Source organism: Phascolarctos cinereus, unplaced genomic scaffold, assembly GCF_003287225.1.
Source record: "Phascolarctos cinereus isolate Bilbo 61053 unplaced genomic scaffold, phaCin_HiC Scaffold_726;HRSCAF=1367, whole genome shotgun sequence".
Lineage (NCBI taxonomy): Eukaryota > Metazoa > Chordata > Mammalia > Diprotodontia > Phascolarctidae > Phascolarctos > Phascolarctos cinereus.
In genome coordinates, this window is record NW_027556098.1 from 130,723,894 (window position 1) to 130,736,628 (window position 12,735).

The following is a 12,735-nucleotide window of genomic DNA, read 5'->3' on the forward strand; positions in this document are numbered from 1 at the left end:
GAGCAAGGAATAGTTTCCCTGTCATATCTACAGAGAAGGGAAGAATTTATGAGCAAATGAAGAGATAGAGAGCATTACAAGATGCAAAACGGGTAATTTGGATTATATTACATTAAAAAGCTTTTGTACAAGACAAAAGCAATACAATCAAGATCAGAAAGAAAGCGGCAGGCAGCTAGGTGGCGCAGTGGGAAAAGCACCAGCCCTGGATTCAGGAAGATATGAGTTCAAATCTGGCCTCAGACCAGGCACTTGACACTAGCTGTGTGACCCTGGCCAAGTTACTTAACCCCGATGGCTTAAAAAAGAAAGCAGAAAGCTGGGGGAAAACTTTTACAGCAAGCGTCCCTGATAAATGCCTCATTTCTCAAATACTTAGAGAACTGAGTCAAATTTCTAAGAATACAAGTCTTTCCCCAATGGATAAATGGTCAAAAGATATGAACATGCATTTTTCAGAGGAAGAAATCAAAGGTATAGATAATCATATCGGGAAAAAAATGCTCTAAATCCCTATTGATTAGAAAAATGTAAATTAAAGCAACTGTGAGGCACCACCTCACACGTATCAGGCTAATAATATGTCAGAAAAGAAAAATGATAAATGTTGAAGATATGGGAAAACTGGGACACTAATGACCTGTTGATAAACTTGTGAACTGATCCACTCATTCTGGAGAGCAATTTGTAACTATGCTCAAAGGGCAATCAAACTGTACATACTCTTTGATCCAGCAATACCACTGCTAGGTCTATCTCCCAAAGAGATCATAAATAAGGGGAAAAGACCCACATGTACAAAAATATTTATAGCAGCACCTTTTGTGGTGGTGAAGAATTGGAAATTGGCGGGGGGGAATGCTCATCCATTGGGGAATGGCTGAACAAGTTGTTGAATGTAATGGAATACTGTTGTGCTATATGAAATGACAAGCATGCAGATTTCAGAAGAACATGGGAAGACTTACATGAACTGCTACTGAGTGAAGTGAACAGAACCAGGAGAACATTGTACACAATAACATCAACACTGTGCGACGATCTGTTCATCCAATTTCAAAGAACTCATGACGGAAAATGCTATCCACATCCAGAGAAAGAACTGATGGAGTCTGTATGCAGTTCGAAACATACTATTTTCACTTTATTTTTTTCTTATTTTCCCACCACTTTTGTTATGGAAATATATTTTACATGATTGCTCATATGCCATCTTAGGGAGGAGGGAGGAGAGGAAAGGAGAAAAAATTGAAACTTAAAACTTATAAAAATGAATGCTTAGAATGATCTTTGCACATAATTGGGAAAAAATCTATATAAAACAAATAAAAGAAATAACATAGGTGACGTTTGCTTCATACTCAGATTTCTGAATTGGTTTTTTATACTCACCAGTTGACTATGTTGATATCAAGGAGAGCACGAAACTGAATACCTCTAGTGAGGCTGGTTACTTTGTTGACTTTGATGATTTTTTGCCTCCCTGTTCTCCTGTGTTGCCAGTGACCAAGGGAACATCTCTTGTATCAGGGTACTCTTGTCAGCTGTTGAAGAAAATCAGGAGGCACGGCATATAACAAAAAGGTTTGTCCAGGTGAAACCCACATCTCAAGGTTAATGACCTCCGATGGCGCGGGGGATTCTGACTCTTCAAGGACAGAATCTTCCTCTCTGCAAGTGGATACACGAGGCAGTGAGTGTGACATTATGGAGGCAGATAGGAACGGGTGTTGCAATCTACCCAAGGTAGAATGAAGAGGACACAACACTCGAGTTCTCAAGCAACAATGCTGTCCAATTTAGGGTCTAGGCTGGACAGTTGGCAACGAGGCATTAGTTTGGGACACTGATGGGTAGAAGAAATGTTTGGCTGGATGACCTTGCTTGTACACTGCAAAGCGGGAGTGTATTTAAACATGATCTCTTGGTAGGATTACCAGGGTAGTGGCTGTAGCAATCATGACTATATGAGGTCGATGGAAATGTGCTACAGAAATTAAGGAAGAGGCGGTATGATAGAGGGGAGTGGCCATGGGATTTGAGGTCTTTGAACCTGGGTTCGGCTAGCCCTGGACTAGGCGTGAAATGGATTTTTGGAAAAGGGAGCTGGAATACCTTGTTCCCTGTTATGTCTTACTTTACCAGCAATATTCCATCACTCTGAAAATGCCACCTTTTTTTTCTTCTTCAGTCTTTTTTTTTTTAAATGCGCAGGGCTCTGACAAGGCAGTGGGGCATGCCAGTAATCCAAGGCATCTGTGAAGTGCCGGCTCCCCATCACGGCGATCCCAGCGCCCTGATTTCTCTTCCTGGTAGATGGGTTTCAGCATTGCTTGTGGAGGCCTTTGAAGGAGAAACAGAAAAGAAAGAAAGCAAAGAGGAGAAATGAAAGGGAAAGTGGCAAAGGGAGGAGAATTATGCAAATGTTGAGCAAGAGAGGAGGCAAGGACTTTTGGGTGGGAGGAAAGTGCTCTTGCCCGAAGAAAGGGCTAAAATCTTGTAAAGGGTCATTTTCTGGGGTGTTTTTAGGCGACTGTTTGGTTGCGTAAAAGCGCCAGGGTGGTAGCTGTTTTGTCGGGTGCTAGAGGTAGCTGAGGGCGTTGGAGGTTTTGTGAGTTTTCGGAGTGAGCGCGAGTAGGAAGGACTATAGAGAAGGGTGAGGGGAGCTGCAGCCCGGTGCCCATCGGTTCTCCTCTTTTTGGCTAAGATCAAGTGGACTATCTGTTCTTATCAGTTTGATGTCTGATATGTTCTCTGAGGGCAGTATCTTACTTTATTATTTTTTAAATATAAATTTATTTATTTTTAGTTTCCGACATGAACTTGCACAAGTTTTTGAATTCCAAATTTTTGCCCCATCTCCTCCCTCCCCCCACCCCAAGATGGCATGCATTCTGAATATTCCATCCCCTAGTCCGTTCTCTATTCTATCTCTCTCCCCTTCTCTTATCCCCCCTTCCCCTTCTATTTTCCTATCCGGCAGGATAGACTTCTGTACCCCACTTCCTGTATTTCTTATTTCCCAGTAGCACGTGAAAACTTTTTTAAACATATGTTTTTAAAACTTTAGGTTTCAAATTTTCTCTCTTCCTCCCCACCCACCCTCATTGAAAAGGCAAGCAACTCAATATAGGTTATACATGTGCAGTTATGCAAAACACTTCCATAGTAGACATGCTGTGAAAAACTAACTCTATTTCCCTTAATCCTATCCTGCCCTCCCATTTATTCTATTATTTCTTTTGAGCTTGTCCCTCCTCAGGAGTATTTACTTCCGATTACCCCCTTTCCCAATCTGCCCTCCTCTCTATCATCCCCCTGCTCTCTTGTCCCCTTCTCCCCCTATTTTCCTGTAGGGTAAGACAGATTTCCATACCCAATTGAATGTGTATATTATAACCTCCTTAAGCCAAATCCTATGAGAATAAGATTCACTCATTCCCTCTCACCTTCCCCTGTTTCTTGTCCACTGCAAGAGGCTTTTTTTTCTGGTTTTTTTTTGTGAGATAATTTACCCCATTCTACCTCTCCCTTTCTTCTTCTCTGAGTATAATCCTCCGTCACCCCTTAATTTTATTCTCCCTTTAATCTTCAGCTCACCCTGTGCCCTCTATCTGTCTACATATACATACATATAACTTTTTCCCTCCAACTACCCTGATACTGACAAAGGTTTCATAAGTTATAATATCATCTTTCCATGCAGGAATGTAAACAGTTCAATCTTAAAAAGTCTCTTATGATTTCTCTTTCTTGTTTACCTCTTTATGTTCCACTTGAGTCCTGTATTTGAAAGTCAAATTTTCTATTCAGCTCTGGTCTTTTCATCAAGAATGCTTGAAAGTCCTCTGTTTCACTGAATGACCATTTTTTCCCCTGAAAGATTATACTCAGTTTTGCTGGGTAGGTGATTCTCGATTATAATCCTATCTCCTTTGCTGAGGGCAGTATTTTAAATGGATCTTTGAATGTGGGTGATGGAATAGGAGCTTGCTCTGTCCACTCTACGCATCGACCCAGTACTGCAGTACTTCTAGGATGGTACACTTCCCTTTGGTGAACAAGTTTCTGTGGGTAAAAAAAGAAACAAAAAGCTCGTTAGTATTTCTTGGTCTTCAGAGAAACAAAACATCAGTAGAACATTTGTTTTGCAATCTTCGCAGAAGGGGAAAGAAAACTTTATCTAGCATGCAAGTGAGATTTGGTTTTCCAAGGTTTGCTTTTTTAAGTTTGGGATGAGCAGAATAGTAACATCTTTCCTTGCAGGAAAAGTTATGGACATTACTTAGAGCAATGAATGAACTTTCACTTTCCAATGAAACTTTCTTTTTACTTTTTGGAAGTTACAAAACAATAGCCAGTGAAAAAGACAAACCTGGTCTGGAACAGAAAAAGCAAGTGCGTTATTTCTTCACTTTTCTCAAGGGGAAAAAACAAACAATGAGTTGCTTTTAAGCCCACTCTCCCTATACACACTCACAGCCACACATTCACGTCCTTCTCCTGCCAGATCCCAAGTTCTGCATGAAAAGGGCGAATACAACAGCAGGTTCTCAGCCTGCTTAGCCGCCCCAATCTTACTGAATGACAAACACCAAGGAAAGGAAAAAAACGCACTCACTGAGAAGCCAACCCACAGAACCTAGGAATCCATCACAACTAAGTGTACCTTAGGAATTCTGAGCAGCACGAGGACTGGTCCAACCGAGATTCCTGTGGACAGGTGATAAAGTATACTTCTTACCTTCTGTCAGAGTGGTGAGGGTACTCAGGGTGCAGAATGTAGCGCATTTTGTTGTTATTATGGTCAGTGAGGCTATTTCTTCTGCCCGTCTACTCCTACCTATTTCAAAGGAATTTTTTGTTTTGTTTTTGCAGCAGTGAAAGGAGGTAGGGAGATAAATAGCATTGTTGTTCATTAAAAAAAAATTAATTCGGAACCGAAATCTACTAATTGACTGCTCAGGATTACCACTGGCACTAAATTTGACTATACAGTGAAAGATAAAAGGAATCTGGTAGAGCATCAGGGAAGTCTTCCTTTCCTTTGTTCCAATTTTCTTCCACAAAATGACTAATATGGAAATATGTTTCACATGATTGTACATGTATATACTGATTGCTTGCCATCTCAGAGAGGGGAGAGAGGAAGGAAGAACAGAATGTGGAACTCAAAACTTAAAAGACAAAGATGTTAAAAATTTTTTTACACATAATTGGGGGGATAGCTATTTTTTTAAACATCAAGCCCCTTACAACACCTTGGAAACCTTTTCTTGAAAATCATTAAAGCATGTTTCTGCATATGTTTTTGCAAAACATACAATAAGATTGAGGAATACCCCATTCCAACTAAGTAGGCCTCAAAGACGAAAAACTTCTCTGGAGATCTTGGCATCTCCCTTGATAGGATGGACAAAGGTTGTCAATCACACAACCTTCAGGACAAAAGCAGAAAGACTGGTTTACCAGAACCAGAACTTGGCAATGAACAAAGCTGCTTTATGACAGTGCCACAACTTGATTCTTGAGCCACTGGTTTCAGAAAGAAATAGCTAACAACCAACTAAAACTATTTTCTGGGAACCTCGAGATTAGGGGGGAACGCAAACACAGTCCCCCACTACAACAGATTTCACAATCGGCTTTCTCACGTTTGGGGAAATCGCAGGGATCAGTGCACCCTGAGTGCGATGGATAAGCCTCAGCCTGGAGAAACCACCTTCGTAATCATGGAATCACTCCTGCCAGGTAACTATGCCCCATCACGCCGCGCTCCACCACTCCCTCCACGCACACACACTCTAAACGCACGATCACTCACGCGGCGCTTCCACAGCCCAACGACACACGCTCCACCAGCACAAACCGCCAACACCCGCAAGCGCTTCAACCCCTCCCAACTCGCCTCGGCCCCTCCGACCCCCAAATCCACCTTTTCCAGACGCACTATCTGCTTAGAGAAATTGCGGACAGGAGTCTCCTCATCTGTATAACGGCCTCTCCCTTATTGACGTCACTCGCTAAACCTGCCTCACTGGAGACCTACACCTAATGGCTGATCAGCCTAACTTAGATCAGAAAATGAATGGGAACTAATTCAAGTCTATGGCATTTCCTCACCCTCAAGGGATCAGACCAGGTAGCTTGCTTCTTTTGTTTTTCTTCTGTCTTGGAATGAGCCTATCAGAACTCACAAGTCCAAATGAGTTTGGCCCCTTCCTGGATTCAGCTCTCTCCCCCAAATGTGCCCAGGCCTTTTCCAACCTCCCCAACCCCAGACTCAGACACTCCCTGATGAAGAAAGTGGAAACATTTGGGATTATTCATAACGTTTTAGATTCATGCCCTCCTTCAAAGCAATAGCCTTGAGACATTTACTCAAACTATGCTTGCACTTGGACAAAGAACCTGGAGAAACCTATTTCCACTAGGAGCTTCTAGGCCCTTCCTTGATTTGTTAAAGATCAGAGAACAGTACAATCCAAATTTTGGCCTCATAGAGTTCAATCCCCTCCTTTTCCAAAGAGCCAACAGAGGCCTAGAGATTTTAAGCAACATGCCCAAGGTCCCACAGAGCATTGCAAGGCACACCCTCCTCTGACTCCAAACTCAACATTCTTACCATTCTCCCTTGCAAGATTTGACTCTCAGGAAAGGTGGCGATTCTTCTTAAACTGCTATCTGTTCAAAACCATTTTGGGAGGAACATTTATTGTCACTTAAAATCCTTATCCTATAGCATGACTTTCATTCCTGCCCCCACAAGCTAGCCTTACTTACAACCCAGCAAGAAAGGCAGACAGACTTCCAAAGAGAAGGCCTTGCTTTTCCCAAATCTTCTTCCCATGACTCCCTGTCATCCAGTCACAAGTCCACAGCTCGGTTCTGGTGCTTAGTTTCAGTCACCTATGCCATACAGCCCTGCCATGTTTATAGACTAAAGGGAAAAACAACCAACGAATGCTTAGTGGGATTGTGAAATCTATCCCAGCAGAGTCCACTCAACCACATTGTTTTCCATCTCAGAATAGGAAGTAACAGCTTGTACTAACAGCTGTCATTCCTGTCTCCATATAAAATAGGCCACCACCTCCTCAGGTTCCATTCTTCACAGAAGATTTTATACTACTCTGGATGACCTCATCCACCCCACAGCCTGTTTTCAAACTACAGAAGGAGTGGGGCCTCTTGGACCATCCTCAGAAAGAATTGTACAAGAAGGTCATGCTGGAGAATGCCCAGAACCTGCTCTCCTTGGGACTTCCAGTTCCCAGGGAAGGTTTGATCTCCCATTTTGAACAAGGGGAAGCACCATGGATGCTGGAGCTAGAAGACCCCAGAACCTCCTGTCCAGATGGAGAGACCAGGCTTGAAATCAGGGAGACTACTTCAGAGCTGAGCATTTCTGTGGAAAAATCACAATGGCCAAGATTCTGTGAATGACGGTCACTGTGACTTCAATTTGAGAGATATCTGTGAATCTAATATCAAGATGGAGGAAAAACAAAAGAGTCACTGTGAATTTGATAGAGATGGAAAGAGGGGCAGGTAGGTGCCACAGTGGATAGAGCACTGGCCCTGAAGTCAGGAGTTCCTGAGTTCAAATCTGGCCTCAGACACATAACACTTACTAGCTGAGTGACTCTGGGCAAGTCACTTAACCCCAATTGCCTCATAAAAAAAATAATAAAGATGGAAAGAGTTTCAGACAACATTCCCTCCTAATTCACTGTGAGAGAAGGACCTCAGGGAATGGCTGTTCACAGGATCATAAATATAAGGAAAGCTTTACTGAACAGGGAGGGCTTGTTGAGTCTCATGAGAAGCCTCTGGTAGTGCATACTCATCAAAGTAATGAATGTAAGATGACCTTCAGCTTGAATTCAGAGCTAAGTAATCACCAGAAAAGTCATACCAGAGAAATGCTTTAAACATGTAATGAAGGTAAGAAGGCCTTCAATCATAATTCAAAGCTCATTAACCACCAGAAAATTCCAAATGGAAAGAAACCTTATGGCTGTAATGTGCATAGTAAATCCTTAAGCAACAGTTATCATTTATTCACCATCAACAATTTCATACTAGTGAAGAAAAGCTACATAAATGTATGCAATGTGGACAGGCCTTCAAACAACATTCATCCCTTATTTCCCATTAGAGAATTCATACTAAGAAGAAATCTCATGAGTGTCATGAATGTGGTAGGGTTTTCAGTGAAAACTCCTCTTGCATTGTGCATCAGAAAAGCAACACTGGAGAGAAATCTTATCCTTGCAATCAGTGTGGAAAGACTTTCAGACAGAGGTCTAGTCTTTTAGAACACCAGAGAGTCCACACTGGAGAGAAACCTTATAAATGTAATCAATGTGGAAAGACTTTTAGATACAGTTCTGGTCTTGCTGCACATCAGAGAATCCACAATGGAGAGAAACCTTATGAATGTAATCAGTGTGGAAAGACTTTTAGATACAGTTCTGGTCTTGCTATACATCAGAGAATCCACACTGGAGAAGAACCTTATGAATGTAATCAATGTGAGAAGGCTTTCAAATTAAACTCCAGACTTGTTCTCCATCAAAGAATCCACACTGGAGAGAAACCTCACGAATGTCACAAATGTGGCAAAGTTTTTAGGGAATGATCATCTCTTATTGTATATCAGACAATCTACACTGGAAAGAAACCTTATGAATGTAATGAATGTGGAAAGGCTTTCAGATTAAACTCCAGACTTGTTCTCCATCAAAGAACTCAACACTGGAGAGGAACCTCATGAAAGTAATTGGTGTGGTAAAACCTTCCGGCAACAGTCATCCCTTATTTCCCATAGAAGAATTCATAATAAATAGAAATTTTATTACTATAATGAGTAAGGAAAAGCATTCAAATGAAGTATAGAACTTGTTAGACAGAAAATCAGTTCTGGGGACAAACTGAATTTAGAATCAATGAGGAAAGGTCTTTAGTGAGAGATCATCTCTTACTTTACATCAGAGGATTCATAATAGAGATAAATCTTATGCATGAGCTGAATGGGGACCTACCTTTTCATGGAAGAGGGAGGTCCCTAGACATCAGAATATTCACACTGGGAAGATGGGTCATAAAAGCAATGATTGTGGAAAAGCCTTGAAGGGGAGCTCATACTCAACTGTACTTTGGAGGAATTATGCTGGAGATAAAACTTTTGAATCTAATTAACAAGGGAGAGCTTTTGCTTTTTTCATACTGTGCATAAAGCTCTATAAATAAAATGAATTTTTCTCTGAAAAAAAAATTATCCCCTCCACATCTCTGGAGTTAGGGGTGCAGCACCCCTGAGATCTGGAAAATCAGAGTAAAATTTTTTGGCCTTCACTTTGTACCAGAGAAGAAGTCTGAATTGTTATGGTATTAAAAGATAAAATATGTTGATATTATACAAAATTATACATACATTTTATGGATTTCTGAGTTTCTAAACTTTTTCTGCATCATCTGCAGCTTCTGTAAAACTCCCCAAAATTTCCCATTTAATTTCCTATTTGATATATCAGGACCAGAATGGGCGAAGTCACAATGTGGAAAGGATAACTGTACCTTATTTTCCTTTTTGATAATTTTTTCTCTTTTAAATAATTTTAAGGATTTTTCAAAATTAATATTTTTATGTGTTTTTAACAACTTTTACATTCTAATTTGAGAGGAAGCATATTAACTTTTCTGATCGAAAAAGGAAAGCGGGTGCTTTGATGTATTTTAATCAGTATTAATTTGATTGTCCTTTTACATTTTACTATGATACTTAATGTCACCAACTAGATTGTAGTTTTTCATTTAAAATATTATTCCTTTTTTTGGAATATATGCATATACGTATACATATACATACATATAATTTCAGAATAAGAACTAGAATGGTCAGGAAGGTAGTAGTGAATGACTACACACAACATGCATATACACCAGAAAAAGAATTAGTTAATAAGGGATAGAATAGGGTAAGGGATAAGTTAGTAAATAAAGATAATTGAATTTTTTGTGTGAGGGACATAGGGTTAGGATAACGGTTAGTGGTAGGGGAAGGGAAGAGATTTTAGGAAGAGATTTTAAACTAGTAGCATTAAATTAGGAGGTATTACCCCATTTTCAAATGAAAGTTTAACCCTTATTAACTTAGAAAATATATTATTAAGACCAGCCTTAAACCATTGGTTTCAAATGAAGATGCTATTAATAAAGGAAATTATATAATAGAATTTCCACGGGCTATAGATTTTAAGTGACCAATCTGTGATGCAATTCCAAAATTGTATAAAAGGCATTGAAATTTATCCAAATATTGTTTAAAAAACATTAGGGCAGCTGGAGGGGGGACGAGGTAGATATTACCAGCCCTGAGTCAGGAGGACCTGAGTTCAAATCCAGCCTCAGACTCTTGACACTTACTAGCTGTGTGACTCTGGGCAAGTCACTTATCCCCATTGCCTAGTCAAGAAAGAAAGAAAGAAAGAAAGAAAGAAAGAAAGAAAGAAAGAAAGAAAGAAAGAAAGAAAGAAAGGAAGGAAGGAAGGAAGGAAGGAAGGAAGGAAGGAAGGAAGGAAGGAAAAAAGGAAAGGAAGGAAAAAAGGAAAAAAGGGAGGGAGGAAGGGAGGGAGGAAGGGAGGAAGGAAGAAGAAAAGAAGGAAGGAAGAAGAAAGAAAGAAAAAGTAAGAAAAGAAAAAAACAAGAATGCAGAAAATATCAAGGAAATAGAAACGTATGTTCCAACTTGCAAGCAGTAATGGAGACTGTGATTCAGAATACACCTGAGTCCACTGATGGGAAACATTTCCAAAAAAGGCAAAAGATGTGATTCTGAGTGTATCTGCATCCACTGATGGAACCATGTTTAGGCAAAAGATTTCATATGCCTTTCTCAAGGATAACAAGGCAAACCCAGTTTCTTTCCTTGCCTACTCAAGAAGACTCAAAGGTAGCCTGGGAAAGTCAACAATTAGAAACTAATGAGCTAACATCAGAGCATGCAAAACTATTTAACTAAGGTAGGTGTACAGACAAAAATTAAAAAGGGAGTTAATATTTCAAGACCAAAAATAGACATTACAGTTGAAACTGAAACAATCCAAAATGAAGCTCTTAGAAAGGATATTACCAACAACACTTCAAATGATAAAGCAACCAGTAATTCCAACAATCCATGATCAATTGCATTTCTGAATGAATGGATCAATTCTTTCTATACAGATGTTCAGACCATACAAACAAATATTACAGGAAGAGTTCAGAAGAATTTTAAAAGTAATTTGAAGTGATTAATATTTTTGTAAAAGTATTTTGTTTTTTCCAATTACATGTAAAGATTGTTTTCAATATTCACTTTTCATAACATTTTGAATTCCAAATTTTTCTTCCACTCTCCCTCTCCTCCCACCCCAAGACCACAAGTAATCTGATATAGGTTATACATATGCAATCATGTTAAATACATTTCCACATTAGTTATATTGTGAAAGAAGAAACTGAACAAAAGGGAAAAACCAGGAAAAAATTTTTTTAAAAAGAGGTGATAACTTGTTTTGATCTCATTCAGGCTCCATAGTTCTTTTTCTGGCTGTGGATAGCGTTTTCCATCATAATTTCTTTCGGAATTTGAATTATTGGGGTACTGAGAATTAAGTTGATTATATTTGATCATCACACAATGTTGATGTTACTGTACACAATGTTCTCCCGGTTCTGCTCACTTCACTCAACATCCCTTCATGTAAATCTTTCTAGGTTTTTCTGAAACCATACTGTTTGTCATTTCTTACAGCCCAACAGCATTCCATTACATTCATAAACCACAACTTGTTCAGCCATTCCACAATTGATGGGAATTTCCTCAATTTCCAATTTTATCCACCATAAAAAGAGCTGCCATAATCTTGGATCAGTTCACAACTCCACCAGCAATGCATTAGTGTCCCAATTTTCCTACATCTTCTCCAATTTATCATTTTCCTTTTCTGTCACATTAGCCAATCTGATAGAGATGAGGTGGTATCTAAGAGTTGTTTTAATCTGCATTTCTCTAATCAAATGTGGTTGAGAGCACTTTTATATAGCTATAGATAGCTTTGATTTCTTCATCTGAAAACTTCCTGTTCATATCCTTTGACCATTTATCAATTGGGGAATTACTTGTATCCTTATAAATGTGATTCAGTTCTCTATATATTGGAGAAATGAGGACTTTATCAGAAATGCTTACTGTAAAAATTGTTTCCCAGGTCTCTGCTTTCCTTCTAATCTTGTCTGAAATGGGTTTGTTTCTGCAAAACCTTTTTAATTTAATGTATTCAAAATTATCTACCATGCATTTCATAATGTTTTCTATCTCTTGTTTGGTTATAAGTTCTTCCCTTCTCCATAGATCAGACAGGTAAACTATTCCTTGTTCTCCTAATTTGCTTATGTTAGAGGTGAATTAATATTAAATCAATATTTTAAGCCATGTGGAAGAAGTCATCCTGTTGCAGAAACTATATAGAGCTAATAGTCCTTGTGCCTATGGGAGGTAACTAATGAGGCCTCCCTGATATGCCAAATGCAAAGGTAACATTGCATGAACACATTAAGATGGAGATACTTTAAGATAAAGAAACTGAAGGCTGTGGAGTCAGAAAGACCTGACTTCAAATTCAGCCCCAGAAACTACCCAGCTATGTGACCTTGTTCAAGTCACTTAACCTCTGTTTGCCACTGGAG

General features: G+C 39.4%; 1 long non-coding RNA gene, 1 other non-coding gene and 2 pseudogenes across 2 annotated transcripts in view; 2 read left to right on the forward strand and 2 right to left on the reverse strand.

Annotated features, from left to right (window-relative positions):
- Window positions 1–12,735, reverse strand: part of LOC110208236 (uncharacterized) — a 32,977-nt gene that overhangs the window by 15,137 nt on the left and 5,105 nt on the right. The window contains exons 2-3 of the long non-coding RNA XR_013482978.1: window positions 3,762–4,068; window positions 1,393–2,343 (exon numbers count right to left, since the gene is read on the reverse strand). This is a non-coding gene — a long non-coding RNA (uncharacterized LOC110208236). The remainder of the gene's footprint in view (window positions 1–1,392; window positions 2,344–3,761; window positions 4,069–12,735) is intronic.
- On the forward strand, window positions 2,683–2,793 carry LOC144454719 (U2 spliceosomal RNA; annotated as a pseudogene).
- Window positions 5,596–5,759, reverse strand: LOC144454702 (U1 spliceosomal RNA). Its single transcript, XR_013483210.1, has one exon. It is a non-coding gene; the product is annotated as a U1 spliceosomal RNA (small nuclear RNA).
- On the forward strand, window positions 7,138–9,175 carry LOC144454230 (uncharacterized; annotated as a pseudogene).